The 17,445-nt window shown below is 53.2% G+C and overlaps 1 protein-coding gene across 1 annotated transcript in view; it reads left to right on the forward strand.

The window, feature by feature from the left end:
- Window positions 1-2,779: 2,779 nt before the first annotated feature.
- The window catches only part of LOC138241955 (voltage-dependent T-type calcium channel subunit alpha-1H), a 35,990-nt gene continuing 21,324 nt past the window's right edge, over window positions 2,780-17,445 (forward strand). Inside the window, exon 1 of the mRNA XM_069196281.1 lies at window positions 2,780-4,350. The gene's annotated coding sequence lies outside the window, so the exon portion shown is untranslated. The remainder of the gene's footprint in view (window positions 4,351-17,445) is intronic.

A 17,445-nucleotide genomic window follows, 5' to 3' on the forward strand; every position in this document is an offset into this window, starting at 1 on the left:
ACCGTCCCAATTAGCATCCTGAAACATTAATGCGAGCCGTTGTAGCCTGGTTGTCCTGTATTGTTTCGGACATAAAAGAACAGCTGTAAACACAGCGCGCGGCGGTAAATGTTTGATGGGCGCCCGCTCCCTCTCCCCCCTCCCCCCCCCACATCGCGCGGCTCCGATGCACGTGCAGGGGAGAGTCGATCGACGCCGCCACGCCAATGCCGAAGCGCACCAAGGACACAACACCGAGCACAAAGAGAGCAAGCACAAACACCCTGTGTCCCACTTTAGCCTGACCGTGCATGGCCTGACGCAGACGTGCGGCACGTTTTATGCTGGTAAGGGGAAACAAGTGGAAGTGTGGGAAAACCTGCCAATTCTGTGTCTCGTTCAGACAGTAATTTGACGGGGCTGGGGGGCCTTAAAATGATATTGTTAACCTACAGTACGTGCCGGCACGGGTTCGGTTGTGGACCTGCAGTGCGATCTGCGTGGAGTTGGCGTGTTTCTCCCCCGTGTTGGCGTGGGTTTCGTCCCACAGTACAAAGACATGCTGGTGGATTAACTGGCTTCTAGGGAATTCAGCCCTGGTGTGTGTGTGTGTGTGTGTGTGTGTGTGTGTGTGTGTGAGTGAGTGAGTGAGTGTGTCTGTGTCTGCCCTGTGATGGACTGGCGTTCTGTCCAGGGTGTGAGTGTGTGTGTCTGTGTCTGCCCTGTGATGGACTGGCGTCCTGTCCAGGGTGTACCCTGCCTTGTGCCCGTTGCATGCTGGGATAGACTCCAGCTCCCCCACGACCATGAATTGGACGAAGTGGTTCGGAAACAGATGGGTGGGAGCAGGTTTATTGCATAGGATGTTTTCCCTGTTCATTTCTACCTAGTAGTAGGTGGGTCTGTATTCTTTCGTCTGACCTCTTTATGCGAGGTAATTCACAAGAGATTGCGAGAATACAAACGCGATGCGATTTATAGAAAGCACGGACCACAGCGCTGAAGAGAAGGTGTTATTTTACACCTGACAAGGCCGCGCATGCAGGGGGGAGACTTGACTTCTTTCCTTGACATTGTCGGCAAGGGACTCTTCCCCCCCCCCAGCGGCGCCACCATACCTCAGGAGTCAGAGCTGTGCTCTGTGGGGGAGTGCGCAACCCGGAGGGAGGGAGAGGGCTGGGACCTGCCGCCTGAGGGAGGCACGAGATCTCAAACTCGCGCTGCGCGCCCAGCCCGCGACAAGGGGGAGGGAGCGCGACGGGAGGTTCATCGTCCGGGCGAGCCGATGACCGGCGAGGAAGGCACGATGAGATCTTGTCCCGGCCGAGACCGCTCCGCAGCGGCCCGAGCCCCGATCGATCTGCCTGATCGAAAGGAAGCACAGAAACTCCGGTCTGACAACGCAGAGTGATGGGGCCCGGCCGTGCTGTCACGGTTCCACCAAATGGTGCTTGAGCACCAAATGCCAAGTTTGCAAAGCCCGGACGCTCAGTTAAAAACGCGCACAGAACGAATCTCTTCCCTGTATCGGTTATTTCCGACTCGTTTTACGCCGCGTGGCGAAGTGTGTGTGTCTTCACGTGAGCACGCGGATAGATAAAAAAAAAAACTCGTGAAACTGGAGCAAGTGTCGAGGGCAGCCGCTATCGTAAGAGTGTTCCCAGCGAGTGATAACGTGACTTGTGCGTGTGCGAGAGAAGGGGGGGGGGGTTGTCTCATGCTTGATGTGTTTTCTCTTGTTCCTGTGTTGGAGCACGGACTGGTCTTGTAACCCGTCTGTGATGTCGTCCTTCGGGTTTAAGTCCCCGTGGCCACGAGCGGCGGTCACGCACCACGCAGGAACAACGGGTCGCGTGAACCGTGCCGTAAACTCGTACGCGTGCGAGACCTGGAGCAGCAGACGGCAGAAGCAAGAGGCCACACGAATGACGTTTTACACGGAGGAGGCGGATGAGCTGCGCTAAATGTACACGCGTGTGTGCCGAAGTTAAACACATTTTGATTTTTAAAAAAAAAGTCACCCTATCCGCCTGGTTTTCAAAGGGGGTACAGAATACCAGCTGCAGTTGATAGAATTGTTGTTTAGACGCGACACCCCGAACAAAACGGAAGCCCTTCATTTCGGTGTTTTTCTCCAAATGGTTCCAATTCAAAACGCCTCGTGAGAATGGGGCGCAGGTGGGGGGGCGTTCGAGCGACGGGACTTCGGTGATGTCATGCGCCCCCCGCGCCTCACGAGGCTCCCCGACCCCGAGAAGGCTTTGCGGGGCGTGGGCATCCTCGCGCTGGCGCTCGGCGTTGTTCCTGCACGCGACCGGCTCGGGGCAGCATCTTGTGTTCAAAACGCGTTGGTTTTGTTTGTTTGTGGTTGTTGTTGTCATGATTATTTTTAGAGGGTAAAATAATCACATAACTGTTTGGAGAGCTGGTGTGGACACGGGACACGGCGGGATGGGCGTGGACGGCCCGCCGCGCGATTCCTACCGGAATTTCAGACTCGGCCCGTCCAGTGCGGACTGCAGCTCACTGTTCCTCGAATTCCGGAGTCTGTTCTGCGGTTCCTGATTCTGATCTTACTCTCTGTGTTGGGATCAGACGCGAACCGAATGCGCGGTGCAATAAAAAAAAAGCCCCAACAAGCCGGCGTGTATTTGTAGTTTTGTGTGTTTTTGTTGTGTTATCTGCGCCAAAATGCCTTTACATGTGGGTTTGAGCGCTCTTCCCGTGTCGGCGCCGTTTCACGCGTGAGTGATGCGGCGCTCGAACCCACCCTCCCCAACACCACCCCCCCACACCCACCACAGCCCCGGTCGCCTCCACGCCTCGCCGCTCCTCTCCCGAGCGACGGTGCTCATCAGCGCGGCGACAACGGCGCGGGTGCTGCTCCCTTGAAACCCTCCCTAGCAGCGCGGCACCGAGAGAGGGAGAGCTTGCAGGAGAACGCGAGAAGACGGGGCTGGGTGTTTTATTCCTCCTGTGCAAGAAGGCTTTAACCGAAACCAAACCAACGCTGTAGGACTTCTCTGCGGCAGAGGACGGACAGGCGCTCCGCTGCTGCTGCCGCCGCCGCCGAGATCTCCCGGCGAGCGCGAGACGCCCGCGTGCGTGTCCGTGCGCCGTGTGCCGGGCGCTCGCGCGGCGTTTCGGGAGGCGGGCCGGGGCGCGTGGCCCGTGGCGCTCGAGATGAAGCCGCTCTGCCGCCCGACCCGGCGCTGAGGTACTGGTGCCGCTGGTGGTGGTGGTGGTGGCGGAGGGAACAGGAGACGAAGTTGGCTCTTAAAAGCGAAGTCAGCGGCGGCTGGAAAGGGATTGTGCAGCGATTTTAAGAAGAAGAAGACGACGACGAGAGGAAAAAAAAAAAAACATGAGCGTTTTTCAGGTAGGCTGTGGCAAGGAGACGAGATAGTTTCCCTCCTGTCGGCTTCTCCAAAAAAGACCGCGATGCCATAGGCGACAAACGGGACTTTTCCGCGACCCGTCCTCTGACAAACGCTGGGTGTATCTGGACGGCGAGGGCCGTCTTCACGCCCCGACAGGCGGAGAGAGCAGCCGAGCGCGTCCGAGCCTGGGCTCCGAGGTGAAGGTGTAGCGCCGGCGCTGGTATTTTTGGCTGCTGGGCCGTGCGGGAGCGCAGCCAAAAGTGGCAGAAATCTCTTTATTTCTGCGCGTCTGTGCGGTGGGGGGAGTGAAGAAACAAAGCGGTGAGACCGAAGACGAAATAAAAAAAGTTAAAGGAAGATTAAACGCTGGACTTTTTACCCCGAGGATATTTTTTTCCCCCACACACAAGGAATAAAGGAGCTAAGAGTCGCTACACGGACAGAGGCAGCACCTCCTGATTCTCCGTACCGCTTTGAAACACCTCCGAGTCTGATAAAATTGGTTTTTCCCCCCTCCTCATGGGTGTTACGGATGCCTCTCGGAGTCGAGCTACTGCGTGACACTGGTGCCTCTGTTTTGTGTGGATTTTTGTGTGTGTGCGTGCGTGCGCGGGGGGTGTTATTCACAGTAACTTGCCGACGGGCGCGGGTTTTCTGAACAAGCCCGGGATCATTTCTTTTTTTGTGGTGGTGGTGGTGGTGGTTGCTGTTGTGTTTCACTCACACACACACACCGAGAAAAAAAAAAAAAGATACTCGGATCGCGGGGAGGCACGTGGAATGGAAATGCGGATTCCGGAGTCGCTTCCGCGAGCACAGTCGGCGGAGACGGAGTTACCAAGGCTACCGCGCTGCTCCGGCTCGCGGAGCTGAGCCAGCCCGCGCCGCTCGGGCTCCGACATGCCGTCCCCGCTGGAGGTCGTCTCGACTGCGTGACTTGTTGGATACCGCCCGCCTCACCCTGCTGCTTTTTGGGGGGATTGTTTTAAAGGTTGGTTTTTCTCCCCCCCCTCTCTCTCCACTCCCTCCTCCTGAGAAAGAAAGGGGTTTTTGTTGGGTTTTTAGGGGGGGGGGGGGGTCTTCAGCTGAGCACCACGCGACGCACCTCTCCCGGATGTCTGGCAAGGTAAGGCTCGCGGTGATCCGTCCGAAGTTGCGACTGCTGGGTTGTTTTTTTTTGTGTGTGTGTTTGTTTTCCGCGCACCATCTCCACACTTGGCGTGTTTCTTCGCTCTCTCTCTCTCTGAGAATTGCCTACAGCCCCATCGCATCTTTCTCTTCAAATATTTAACGACTTAAGAGGGCAAAAAAAAAAACACGCCAGCAACCTCAGCGCACCTCAAGACGCACACTCATGCAAGTTTAATCATGGTAGCAATTGTTATTATTGTATTGGTAAATAACCTCCTCCCCCCCACAGTAAGACGTCAACTTAGCCTGGCTGTTGAGGCGTTGTAGGCACAGGCGGCTGTATCAGGGGCCGGGGTTCGTTTCAGAATCACTGGAATCACAGAATCACCCGGGAACTGAACCCTTCCGCCCCCTGACGCCGAATTTCGGGGCTTCAGCGGGTAGCGCCCCCCCCCCCCCGAGAACCCTCGCGCCCGCCGGCCGGGAAGCGGGCGGCCCTGCGCGGCGCGCGGCCAGCCGGGGGCGCTCGCGGGGCGAGCAGCGGCCGTGTGGCGCGCGAGCCCGTCGCGAGGCAGGCTCCAGCCCGCGGCGCGCGTGAAGGATGGGCTTGGCGCCGGGATCACGGCGAAGCGACTTTTCCTGGCCGCATGTTTTGCACGTCGAGAGCTGCAAAGTGGCAACAAAGACGACAAAGATCAGTAACCGCAATATCAGCGACATCGTTACTCATTAGACGCGCCTGGCGTGCGGTTCTTTAAGCCCCATACAATTAGGAACCCCTTTGGTGTTGTGTGGTTTTTATGTTCATCTTCAAGTTAATTCTCAGGTACACACGCATGTGTGTGTGTGCTGCAAGAGGCAGTAATAACACGCCACAGGCTCTCTTGGTTTGAGTGCACATGTGCAGTGTTCTATACCTCCGCCCCGGGTGCTGACCCTGACAGCGCTTTCCCAGGTGGACACAGTCTCGGGCTGATGCTGCTGCTGTTCAAGGTGTTGCTCTACTGCGTAAAAAAACAGCCACTGTGTTCTTCTCTGTATTCTTATCCAGGTTTTTATATGGCACTTGCACAGCGCTTCGGGGTCCTTAACGATGGAAAGCGCTATATGAATGCCATGAATTTAAGTCTAAAATATATACGCAATGTAATTAAATATGCTAACCGCCACTGTCCAGTGAACGTACGACCGCGCCGAAACACATTCCGTGTAAACACTTCAGACTTATCCACGATCCTGGAATCGCCGCAGAGAGGACCGGGAACATCTGGATCTCGGAAGAGCGCAGCTGTGCGGCCCCGGTCCCCCGCGCGCGCAGGGCTAGGCGATCTGAGCTCGAGAGAGTTCTAGAGCGAGACCTCGGATGCCGGTGCAAGAAATGCATTTCCTGCCGTCGCGTGGTTGACAAGACCCCCATTTCCTCGCGGCAGGGACTAAGAGAAACCCTCCCTTAATTCTTAAAGGCAGTGAGGTCTCGCTCATTATTATTTTTAATTACTTTTACCTCTTGGCTAGACATTTAGCTTTTGCCCTTTAGTATCCGACGCGTCATGTAGGTTCGAAGACTCTCCCTGCAAATCAGCTGATGAAGAGCGTTTTTATCTCTTTCTTTTCTGGCGGCCTGCCGTGACTTCTTGCCCCGGTTGTAACGCCCCGTGGGCCACGCATGTCACACGCGGGCAAGCGAGAACGCCGTGTGAAGGAGACATTCGGGCCTCGCGTGGCTCTGCTGGCCGTGGGAGCTGTCCAGGAGGTGAACGAGCCTCTCGGCAGGAGGAGGCGAGGGGTTTGTTCCGCGCAGGGGGACGAAAGATTCGACTGACCCCTCCCGGGGTTCACAGCTCCCCGTGCCCCCTCGCTGGGGGGCGGCGCAGCTCGACCCGGGTGTTTTGCTGGCCCGGCTGGTCGGGGGTCGTGTGAAGACGAGCGCGAGACGGCGGGGTGTTCCTACCGAGCTGGCGCTGGGACTGATCTCGCGTCGACCCGGACCAAACCCTCTCCAGTAGGAGCGACTTGAGAAGAGGTTACTGGTGACAAGGCGTCGAAATGCGACATACAGTATAATCAACACGTGAACTCCAAGAACCAGAACGGTACTGTAATAGCCCGCCTCGAACCTGGGTTTACTGCCCGTCCCTAAACAAACTGCTGGCGGCGCTCACTAAGAAGCGACACCGCGTGCACCCTCCGGGCGCTGTGGGTTTTTTTTTTATTTTATTTATTTACACACGCGTGGACTCCACCGTCCGCCGGCGGCCCGAAGGCATCGAAGCCCGTCTCCCCTCTCGCTCGTCCGGTCTGCTGCAGATCCAGGCGCAGTCATTCAAGACCGCGGGCTACTGCGGGGAATGCTGTAGTTTAGCACTTGACTTCTCCCCAAGTAATAATAATAATAATAATAATAATAATAATAATAATAATAATAATAATAATAATAATAATAATAATTGGCTAAACATGTTTACCAGTAATAGTCAAGCATGGCTAATTTTTTTTAATTTTACAACAAGCTCTCCCGGCTCTCCTTCAGGCAGAGATTTGGAAATTTCCTACGCTAATAGGCCCCTTTAATGTGATTCGGTTCCAGTGAATGCAAGAGCAAGCCGGCCGGCCTTAGCGCGCGGAGTAGCGGTAGGTGAACAAAGCGTCTGGAGGCCCCGTGACAGCCGTGCCTTGCGCTTCAGGTTAACTGCGCTTAAGGGTGTGTGTGTGTGTGGGTCTATAAAACAAGACCCCCACGTCAGAGAGCGAGTTCATGTCAGAAGAGATTTTTAGAATGAAAGCAAAGCGCCGCGTGACGGTCGGGAACGAGAGATGATCTGGCTCCGAGCTGCGGAGGAACAGGCGGAGGCTAATCGCACGCTCAGAGGTTGAAAGTAAGAAGGATAGAGGTAACGGTCATAACGTGGTTCCCCTCAGGTGAATGGGGCGTGAGGGGGACAGCGGGAGAAGTGTGACACGAGGAGGTGGGACCTGGGGGGGTGCAGACAATTCTGAGGGACGCGCGAGACGGGCGTCTGCAGTATAGTTGGCCTCCAAGAGCCGAGGGAAGCTGAGAAAGTAGTTTGGGGATCACCTAGGCTTACTCTGTCCTGTAGAAGAAGGTGGACAGTTAAGGACACTGTGGACAAGGAGGCTGTGGAGAGCGGGTGGTCAGTGGTGTGAGATGATGGAGGCTGTGGACAGTTAAGGACACTGTGGACAAGAAGGCTGTGGAGATCGGGTGGTCAGTGGTGTGAGATTACTGGTTTGTCTGAGGAAACGGTCAGCCTGCAGACTGGAGGAGTTTTACTGGATGGCCTGGGGAGTAGAGATGGTGTTGTGGTGAAAGTTGTGGACAGTTGTGTCTCATGGAGATTTACGTTCTGAGGGCTGTTTTTGCTTTCCATTGTTTACTTTGGATTCTGCTAACACTGAATTAACACTGGATGCTAAGTTTATTACATTGACATTGGTAGTATGACACTGTTGATTTAACCAAATACTATCAAATTTCTTGTAGTGTATGCCATGACTTACTAATTAATACCACGGTCAATTAATCATATACCCTGGCCTATCAATTATATACCATGACTTGCTAATTATATACATTGGCCTATTAATTATGTGCCATGGCCTATTAATTATATACATTAGCCTATTAATCATATACTAAGGCCATAGTATATAATTAATAGGCCTATTAATTCATCATGGTTTATTAAATGTATTATAGAATTCCCGCTGAGCTCTTTACCCAATTGATTGAACTGGCAAATTGCTTAATTGGACCCTTTTTATTTCCATGCAAGAGTTGGAGATTTCACGTTACACCTACTGACCTGAAACACAACTTAAACGGCTGCCTCCGGCACATTTAGGAGCTGAAAACAATTGAAGAGCTCAGATCAGCCCTGCGAGCAGGGCGGCTGGGGGTTCGATTCTGTGACTGAGAGCTCAGGAGCGTGTGTCCCGAGCCCCTGGACTGGAAACCCCTGTATCACAGGACTGCAGCCCCAGACTCGCACCTGCTGGGATCTCGACACTTATCGAAAAGCCTTAATTGAACTAACGAGCCACTGGACCGGGATATTTGAACGTTTCCCTTTCTGCTCAGACGCTGGGGAGTTTACGTGACTTAGGAAGTGCACCGGTCAAAGGGAAACCGGCGACGTGTTTAAGAGCTGAGAACAGTCAACGAGCTGGAAGAGACACCAGCAGGTGAGGGGGGATCCGGAACAGGGTTTGTGATCCCTGTTTTAGGTCACGGGGTAGGATTCTTCCCAATATTCTCCAGGCTTCCTGTGTTATCCCTCATGAGTTCAGGTGCTGGCGTGTGGTACATGAGAGGAGCCCCCCCCGGAGACCCCGCGCAGCCCGCCTGTCCTTAAGGAAGAGGACTTTGTTTTCAGAGCCGCACTTGTAGAGGACTGATATGCCTGTAACTGCGCTCGGGTGCGAAGCCAGACAGTGTGTGTGTGTGTGTGTGTGTGTGTGTGAGAGAGGGAATCAAGGCGCCACCTTTCTCTGCAGCTCCTGCTCGATTTAGCTGGATGGCTCTTTCATCCTAAGCACTTCCGTTTCTACAGAGGGGCATTTCAGATTAGTATGCCTTATCTGCAGCTGTACACAGCAGCCTCCCTGTAAGTAAGATCTAATGTATGCTGTGGTGTCAGACCGGTGGGATAACTGATAGCAGGGCCTCCTGTAAGTAAACATGTGCTGAATGTGACAGAATTTTGTAATTGGACAGCAGTGCAGATTGTCTTCCATGGCGGCGCCTTATGCAAATCAATGCACACAATCATGACACACTCTGTGTAATGTAGAATTATCCCAGGTCATGCAGTACAGTGAACAGTGGGTAAACCACAGTACATAGCTTAGAACAGATAGTGTGGTATGATGTGCTACAACTACAGTGTCTGTTTATTACGGTCTTTAGTGTACGGCCACGCTCTGATGACCCATGATGGGAGCTTATTGTCTTCTGTGTGCCCCCAGATCTTGCTTGGCAGGAATCCTGAGATCTTTCCATTACTACCACCTTGTACTGGTTGCTCAGCTCCAACACATGCGTCCTGTGTAATTTCACCTGTCCAGCTGAGACAGACTGAGCGACAATTCATAAAAGGCAATTTTTTTAGGGGTGTTATTCCTCTATGTAGCCTACAGGGTCTTTACATAGTGATTATAATCAAGTATAGGCAATGCAAAAGTATTTACTATTACAGTGTATCGAAGTAGTGTTGTGGGTGGCCTGGTGGCGCAGGGGTTAGCATTGCTGACTTGCAGTGCTGGGGCCCTGGGTTAAATTCCTGGGGTGCTGTCTGTGTGAAGTCTGCATGTTCCCCTTGTGTGCCAGCTGTAGTTCCCTTGGGCATCTTCCCGTAGAAAACAAGGAGGAAATTCGGAAGGTTGTGGGTTCAGGTGCCTGGTGAGATGCACTTGCTCTGCTCTTGAGCAAGGCACCTGGCCAAGGCAGCTCCAGCAAAATGGGTGCAAAAACAAAGTGACTTGGGGATAAAAGCATCAGCCAAATCAATAAGTGATTGATGAAAAAGCGATTTACATTTGTGCCCACTTGTACAGCTGGGGCATTTTACTACCGTCTGGGTGCAGTACTTTGCTTTAAGGAGCAGGAGCATCGTCTCCCCTGCTGTGAGAGCTGTGACACCACAGATTTGCAGTTACACGTCAGTCCTGTAATAGGTTCCACAGCTCAATAAGACAAGATCAGCGCTACTCTATTACTGCATGGCCCGGCTCAGTGATTTCGCACTCGTGCATTGTGCTGTCAGCCCAGCAGGACAACGCAGGACAACGCAGACCTACTGTACAACAGCCAAGGCATGTTAGAGGTTGGCACTGCTGGGAGGACCTGGGCTGGGAGAGTGTACTGCCCACTCTGCTCTGTGGGCTCTGCTTTGTCCTTAAATTTCAGGTTCAGAGCTTTCCAGAAATCTGTGTGTGTGTATATACACAGATGTGCATGATTCCTGGATCAGTTCCTGGACCATTAATGACTGGGATGTGACCCGGAAACTATCCCTGTGACGCAGTCCCAGCACTGCATGACTCCTGGTGCATTATTTGGTTAATTCACTTTTTTTTCCAGCAAATTTACATTGTTCTATGAATAAAGCCAGTGAATTAGTGCCAGCCAGCCCTTGTCAGGTAGTGACATTTATGCTGGGTTAAGGATAAAAATCTCACACTCATCTGGCTGTGCAAGTTATCCAATACCCTTTAATTTGAGTGTCGGTTGTTGGGCAGGGAAATGTGAGGTATAATTATCATTATTCGTAACCGAACAGGCTGGAGCTGAGCGCTGTGTGAGACAGAGATAAAAAAAAAGTCATTATTGGCCAGACAGGTTCCCATCCAATGTTAAAAATAGTTCCGGAGTCCTGTGGCTTCTACAGAAAGCTGGCTGCTGTGGCTGAGAAAATTAGCATTAATAATAAACAAACGGAATCTGAATCCAAGATTTGTTCTTCTTCTTTTCCTTGGAAGTGGAAATCATTTGAGATGCACTGCTGGAGTCTGCGAAAGGTGTGTCCTAAAGGAGGTCGTCCAGGAAACCTGGTCTATCCGTCTACGTGGATTAAGGATGAAGGAGATTTTAAGAGGAAGCAAAAATCATGATGGCGTCTGGGATAATTATGGGATATGTGGATATTAATGAGCTCGGACCATTTAACAGTGCTAGAAAGCAAAACTATCTGAAGACATATAACTCTCATAAGTCTCAACAACTGTTAGAACTATGTAAGCCCTCTCCATTTGTCAAAGCACAGGAATGCCATGCTGAGGAACATGACTAAGGGCAGAACAGACATCGTGAGCTGCTTAAACGGACTATTGAGATTTCTTGAGAATAAGAGCTGACAGTCGAACCGGAGGACACAGGTGGAAAGTGTGTGGAAGTGAGTTTCAGACCGAGAAGACCAAAGGCTTGTGGGAGTCTGGAACAAGCTCGATACACCGGCTTCTCTTAAGAAGGGTGGTGAGTCAAGTTCTCTTCTAATCCCCCGTGGAGCCCCTCATCGACTGGGATCGATGAGCTGCTAACGACCGGGCGGGCTGGAGGGCCTCTTCCAGACGGCAGTGGGAGCTCGCAGCTGTCCTGAGCAGCAATAAAATCAAACCGCGTTCGTGCGGGGGTTTCCTCGAACACGAAGGAGAGAACAGAATTTAAACCAACAGGAGAGACACTCTTCTACAGCACGTCCTGTCTGGGGAAGCAGTCCTTTCTCTTTCTGCTGATACAGACGGGATTTCCACGCCGGCTGCGTCTCTCTCTCTCTCTCCCCCTCCCCATCCCTCCTCCCCTCCGTGGCGGATCAAAAGAAACGCGGCTGAACGGAGCCCGACATCTCTAATAGAGAAATGAAAGAGGCGAGGAGAACCCAGCCGCCCGGCGAAAGGAAGGGCGCGGGAGCGGTTATTCAGATATTTACCCTGCGCGCGTGTCGAGTCAGAGCCTCAATTTTCAGGAGCAAATGGAAATCTCCCGAGACGCTCTCAGCGAAGCGGCAGCGGGAATCAAAGCGTCGGAGCTTCATTTGGTATGATGATTTCACGCCGCGCCGCTGCCGGGGCCCCGAGCCTGCGTGTGCGAGATGTTCGTGTGTGCTTACAACACCCCCCCCCCCCCCCGCGGCTTCGTTTGTGTTCCTCTTATGGCCAGCACACTGACACTGCCCAGTCACAGGCTCTAGACTCTTCTAGTCCCTGTGGAGTCCAGCACACTGACACTGCCCAGTCACAGGCTCTAGACTCTTCTAGTCCCTGTGGAGTCCAGCACACTGACACAGCCCAGTCACAGGCTCTAGACTCTTCTAGTCCCTGTGGAGTCCAGCACACTGACACAGCCCAGTCACAGGGCTCTAGACTCTTCTAGTCCCTGTGGAGTCCAGCACACTGACACTGCCCAGTCACAGGCTCTAGACTCTTCTAGTCCCTGTGGAGTCCAGCACACTGACACAGCCCAGTCACAGGCTCTAGACTCTTCTAGTCCCTGTGGAGTCCTGCACACTGACACAGCCCAGTCACAGGCTCTAGACTCTTCTAGTCCCTGTGGAGTCCAGCACACTGACACAGCCCAGTCACAGGGCTCTAGACTCTTCTAGTCCCTGTGGAGTCCAGCACACTGACACAGCCCAGTCACAGGGCTCTAGACTCTTCTAGTCCCTGTGGAGTCCAGCACACTGACACAGCCCAGTCACGGGGCTCTAGACTCTTCTAGTCCCTGTGGAGTCCAGCACACCGACACAGCCCAGTCACGGGGCTCTAGACTCTTCTAGTCCCTGTGGAGTCCAGCACACTGACACAGCCCAGTCACAGGCTCTAGACTCTTCTAGTCCCTGTGGAGTCCTGCACACTGACACAGCCCAGTCACAGGCTCTAGACTCTTCTAGTCCCTGTGGAGTCCAGCACACTGACACAGCCCAGTCACGGGGCTCTAGACTCTTCTAGTCCCTGTGGAGTCCAGCACACTGACACAGCCCAGTCACGGGGCTCTAGACTCTTCTAGTCCCTGTGGAGTCCAGCACACTGACACAGCCCAGTCACGGGGCTCTAGACTCTTCTAGTCCCTGTGGAGTCCAGCACACTGACACAGCCCAGTCACGGGGCTCTAGACTCTTCTAGTCCCTGTGGAGTCCAGCACACTGACACAGCCCAGTCACGGGGCTCTAGACTCTTCTAGTCCCTGTGGAGTCCAGCACACTGACACAGCCCAGTCACGGGGCTCTAGACTCTTCTAGTCCCTGTGGAGTCCAGCACACTGACACAGCCCAGTCACGGGGCTCTAGACTCTTCTAGTCCCTGTGGAGTCCAGCACACTGACACAGCCCAGTCACAGGCTCTAGACTCTTCTAGTCCCTGTGGAGTCCAGCACACTGACACAGCCCAGTCACAGGGCTCTAGACTCTTCTAGTCCCTGTGGAGTCCAGCACACTGACACAGCCCAGTCACAGGCTCTAGACTCTTCTAGTCCCTGTGGAGTCCAGCACACTGACACAGCCCAGTCACAGGGCTCTAGACTCTTCTAGTCCCTGTGGAGTCCAGCACACTGACACAGCCCAGTCACAGGCTCTAGACTCTTCTAGTCCCTGTGGAGTCCAGCACACTGACACAGCCCAGTCACAGGCTCTAGACTCTTCTAGTCCCTGTGGAGTCCAGGACACTGACACAGCCCAGTCACAGGCTCTAGACTCTTCTAGTCCCTGTGGAGTCCAGCACACTGACACAGCCCAGTCACAGGGCTCTAGACTCTTCTAGTCCCTGTGGAGTCCAGCACACTGACACAGCCCAGTCACAGGCTCTAGACTCTTCTAGTCCCTGTGGAGTCCAGCACACTGACACAGCCCAGTCACAGGGCTCTAGACTCTTCTAGTCCCTGTGGAGTCCAGCACACTGACACAGCCCAGTCACAGGCTCTAGACTCTTCTAGTCCCTGTGGAGTCCAGCACACTGACACAGCCCAGTCACAGGCTCTAGACTCTTCTAGTCCCTGTGGAGTCCAGGACACTGACACAGCCCAGTCACAGGCTCTAGACTCTTCTAGTCCCTGTGGAGTCCAGCACACTGACACAGCCCAGTCACAGGCTCTAGACTCTTCTAGTCCCTGTGGAGTCCAGCACACTGACACAGCCCAGTCACAGGGCTCTAGACTCTTCTAGTCCCTGTGGAGTCCAGCACACTGACACAGCCCAGTCACAGGGCTCTGGACTCTTCTAGTCCCTGTGGAGTCCAGCACACTGACACAGCCCAGTCACAGGCTCTAGACTCTTCTAGTCCCTGTGGAGTCCAGCACACCGACACAGCCCAGTCACAGGCTCTAGACTCTTCTAGTCCCTGTGGAGTCTAGCACACTGACACAGCCCAGTCACAGGGCTCTAGACTCTTCTAGTCCCTGTGGAGTCCAGCACACTGACACAGTCCAGTCACAGGCTCTAGACTCTTCTAGTCCCTGTGGAGTCTGGGACACTGACACAGCCCAGTCACAGGGATCTGGACTCTTCTAGTCCCTGTGGAGTCCAGCACACCGACACAGCCCAGTCACGGGGCTCTAGACTATTCTAGTCCCTGTGGAGTCCAGCACACTGACACAGCCCAGTCACAGGGCTCTGGACTCCTCTAGTCCCTGTAGAGTCCAGCACACCGACACAGCTCACACGCAGGGCTCTAGACTCTTCTAGTCCCTGTAGGTTTTGCCTTGTTTATCTAGCCAGAACATGTACGCTAACTCTTTGTTGCATTAAGTAAGTGTAAATTAAATCTGACTGCAAATGTGAATCCATTTAAAAATCTAAGCAGGAAAGTCTCTCCCAAGGTGTCGGAGATGCATGAAGATTACCACTTTATCCAGTTAAGTATACCATTGGTTATTTAATTAATCTAATGAAGGAAGAATTAAATCCAGAAGCCACTGTGGACCCTACAGACGTGAACGTTTAGTGTTTGAGCTCAAAGTCACTGCCTTCTCTAGCCCACTGCTTTGTGATCCAATGTCTGTTCACAAACAGCCATCTCTCTCAGTGTCCTGAGTGTGTATCCCTGCCATCTCAGCCATCAGTACACCATGAGATTGACTCGCATCAGTTTTTGTGCTTTACGTTTGGGTCTCTGTGATTCTGAAACGTGGGCCACAAGGTGGTGCAGTGGTTTGCATTGCTGTGCTGGGGTGCTGTCTGCCTGGGGTGTTCCTGGTTTCCTCCCATTGTCCAGAGACATAGAGCACTGGTCGAGTGTGAGTCTGTGTGTTTGTGTGTCTGTGCCCATAAAAACGGACTGGCATCCCATTCAGGGTGTGCCCTGTGGTTTGCCAGGATAGGCTCCGGGTCTGCTGTGTTCCTGAATTGGATAAACAGTTAGAAAATGGATGGGATGGACTGGTTATTTAAACATGTACAGAGCTAGCCTTTACCTAGTGATGTCCCTTCAGCAGTCGGTGTGGTGGCATAGGAGCAGAGTGAAGTGTCAAAGGCACAGTGAAATCCCGAGAAGTTGCTGGAGTGCTGGGGTTCAGGGGCCACAGCAGACTTTCAGAGGGGCCCCTCTCACCGCGCGACTTTCAGCGCACTGACGGGACGCGCAGAGCGGAGTCTGACTGCAGCCGCCCACAGGGCTGAAGACTCGGGGTCAAGTGGAGTGTGGGTTTTGCCCAGCTTTGAACAGACCCCGAGGTGCCGGTGTCTGTGCTGAGTCATTAGCAGAGGCTGGGGAGGAGGAGGAGGGGGGGGGGGGTGTGAGTGACGCACGGCTCACTAATTCAGATGAGGACAGCTTGTTAACATCTCTAATGGAGTAGATAATCCCCAAGGCTAATCAAGGAGCTGTTGGGAGAGCTATGCATTACAAGATACATCCCATCATCCCGAGCACATGATCAAGACGGAAGGGTGTTTGCCAAAGGAAGGGAAGCGGCTTGTTACTGTGTGATTGCTGGTTAATGCCCCATCTCTGGCGCTGAGGAATAACCGTGACTCTACAGCGGTATGTTCTGATGCATTGCGCGCACACCCTCGCCTCTGTAAATCAGCTGGGATTAAATTTGTCTGTGAAGAATTAGTGGTGAGACAACTGTAATCTAGTGCAAGAACGTAGGAGGTTCCTGGGACCCCCCTAACTCTAAACTGTACAACTGGGGAAAAAACAAAAGTGGGGAGTTCATCCTGGTTGGTCCTGCCTTCTTCCGACATCTTGTTGACGTTCGTGAAGACGGCCCCAGAGCATCACCTTGAGCTTGTGCTAGACCTCCACGAGTCTCCTCACAGGCACCGACGAACTCAGCCCAGCAGGTTTCTGCAGGACATATGAGCAGCGAAACAAGAATTACCCGGAAGTCCATTTGAAACCCAGAATAGGAGGCACTTCTTTACGCAAAGAGTGGTGGGAGCGGGGAGTAAGCTACCCAGCCATCTGATTGAAGCCGCTAACCTTGCCCTTTCCAAGAAACGTCTGGGTGAGAACCTGGTTATCAACGAGCTGCTAGCTACAAAAAGAAACGAATGGGTTGAATGGCTTCCTCTCGTTTGTGGTCTTGATCATCTTCCCTGTATAAAGAAAATCTTGCTTCTCATCCTTCGGTGCATCTCTGTTCATTCCAGCCCGTGACCTGGAATCTGTATTTTTGTTGCTGAGCTTGAAGTGCTAGCCATTGTGTCGACTCTATCGGTGCTAGAGTGTCAGAGTTTTCTGAAAGTCTATATCGAACCCTTTCACAGCCCGTTGTCTTCAGGGCCGAAGACATCCTGCTCCTTCAGTCTGTCTGTTTCCTTGAGATCGAGATTTAAGCTGGTCTCTCTTCTTTACTCTCGTATGACGCTGGAGCAGTGGTTCCCAGTCCTGCTCCTGGTCACCCACTCACACCTGTCGGGTTTTGTTCCAGCCGAGACCAGGTTTTGGAAGCACTGCCCTAGGGGAAGGTTTTCCAAGATTCCCAGCTGTCCCGTACTGATGTCAGTCTTTAATCAAAATGCACTAATTGCATGTTCTTCCACTTAAAAAAAAAAAGGTTGTAGAGTGACAGATACGAGCAGATACAGCTGTAGAGAGGTCCTTGGCAGTGAAGCAGGTCCAGTGCCTCCCTGTAAAGAAAGCGTTCTTTCCGGACCCTATGCAGACGACACAATCCTGGGTAGAGTGAGGAAAACACGGGGGGAAAAGCATGCGGGAGTCGGGAATGAAAACGGGGGGCGTGTCCGTGGTGCGCTGGTGTTCGGGGGAGGCGTGGCCGAGGCAAAACAGTCCAGAACCAAGATGCAGAGCCCGGAACAGAGTGAGCGTCTGGCTTTTAAGGGGAACTGAAAAGGGGGCTGGAACAGGGAGCAGGTGCGGGGGATGAGTAAAAAACAAGGAAGGGCTGGAGCGTCCTTAAGAGGAGGGGTTTCCGAACGTGACACTCCCGGGAGTAAGTCACACGTTCTCTTGGGATCTCCGTGTCCTTAGAGGAAACGTGGAA

Source organism: Lepisosteus oculatus, chromosome 12 (assembly GCF_040954835.1).
Source record: "Lepisosteus oculatus isolate fLepOcu1 chromosome 12, fLepOcu1.hap2, whole genome shotgun sequence".
NCBI classification, from domain to species: Eukaryota; Metazoa; Chordata; class Actinopteri; order Semionotiformes; family Lepisosteidae; genus Lepisosteus; species Lepisosteus oculatus.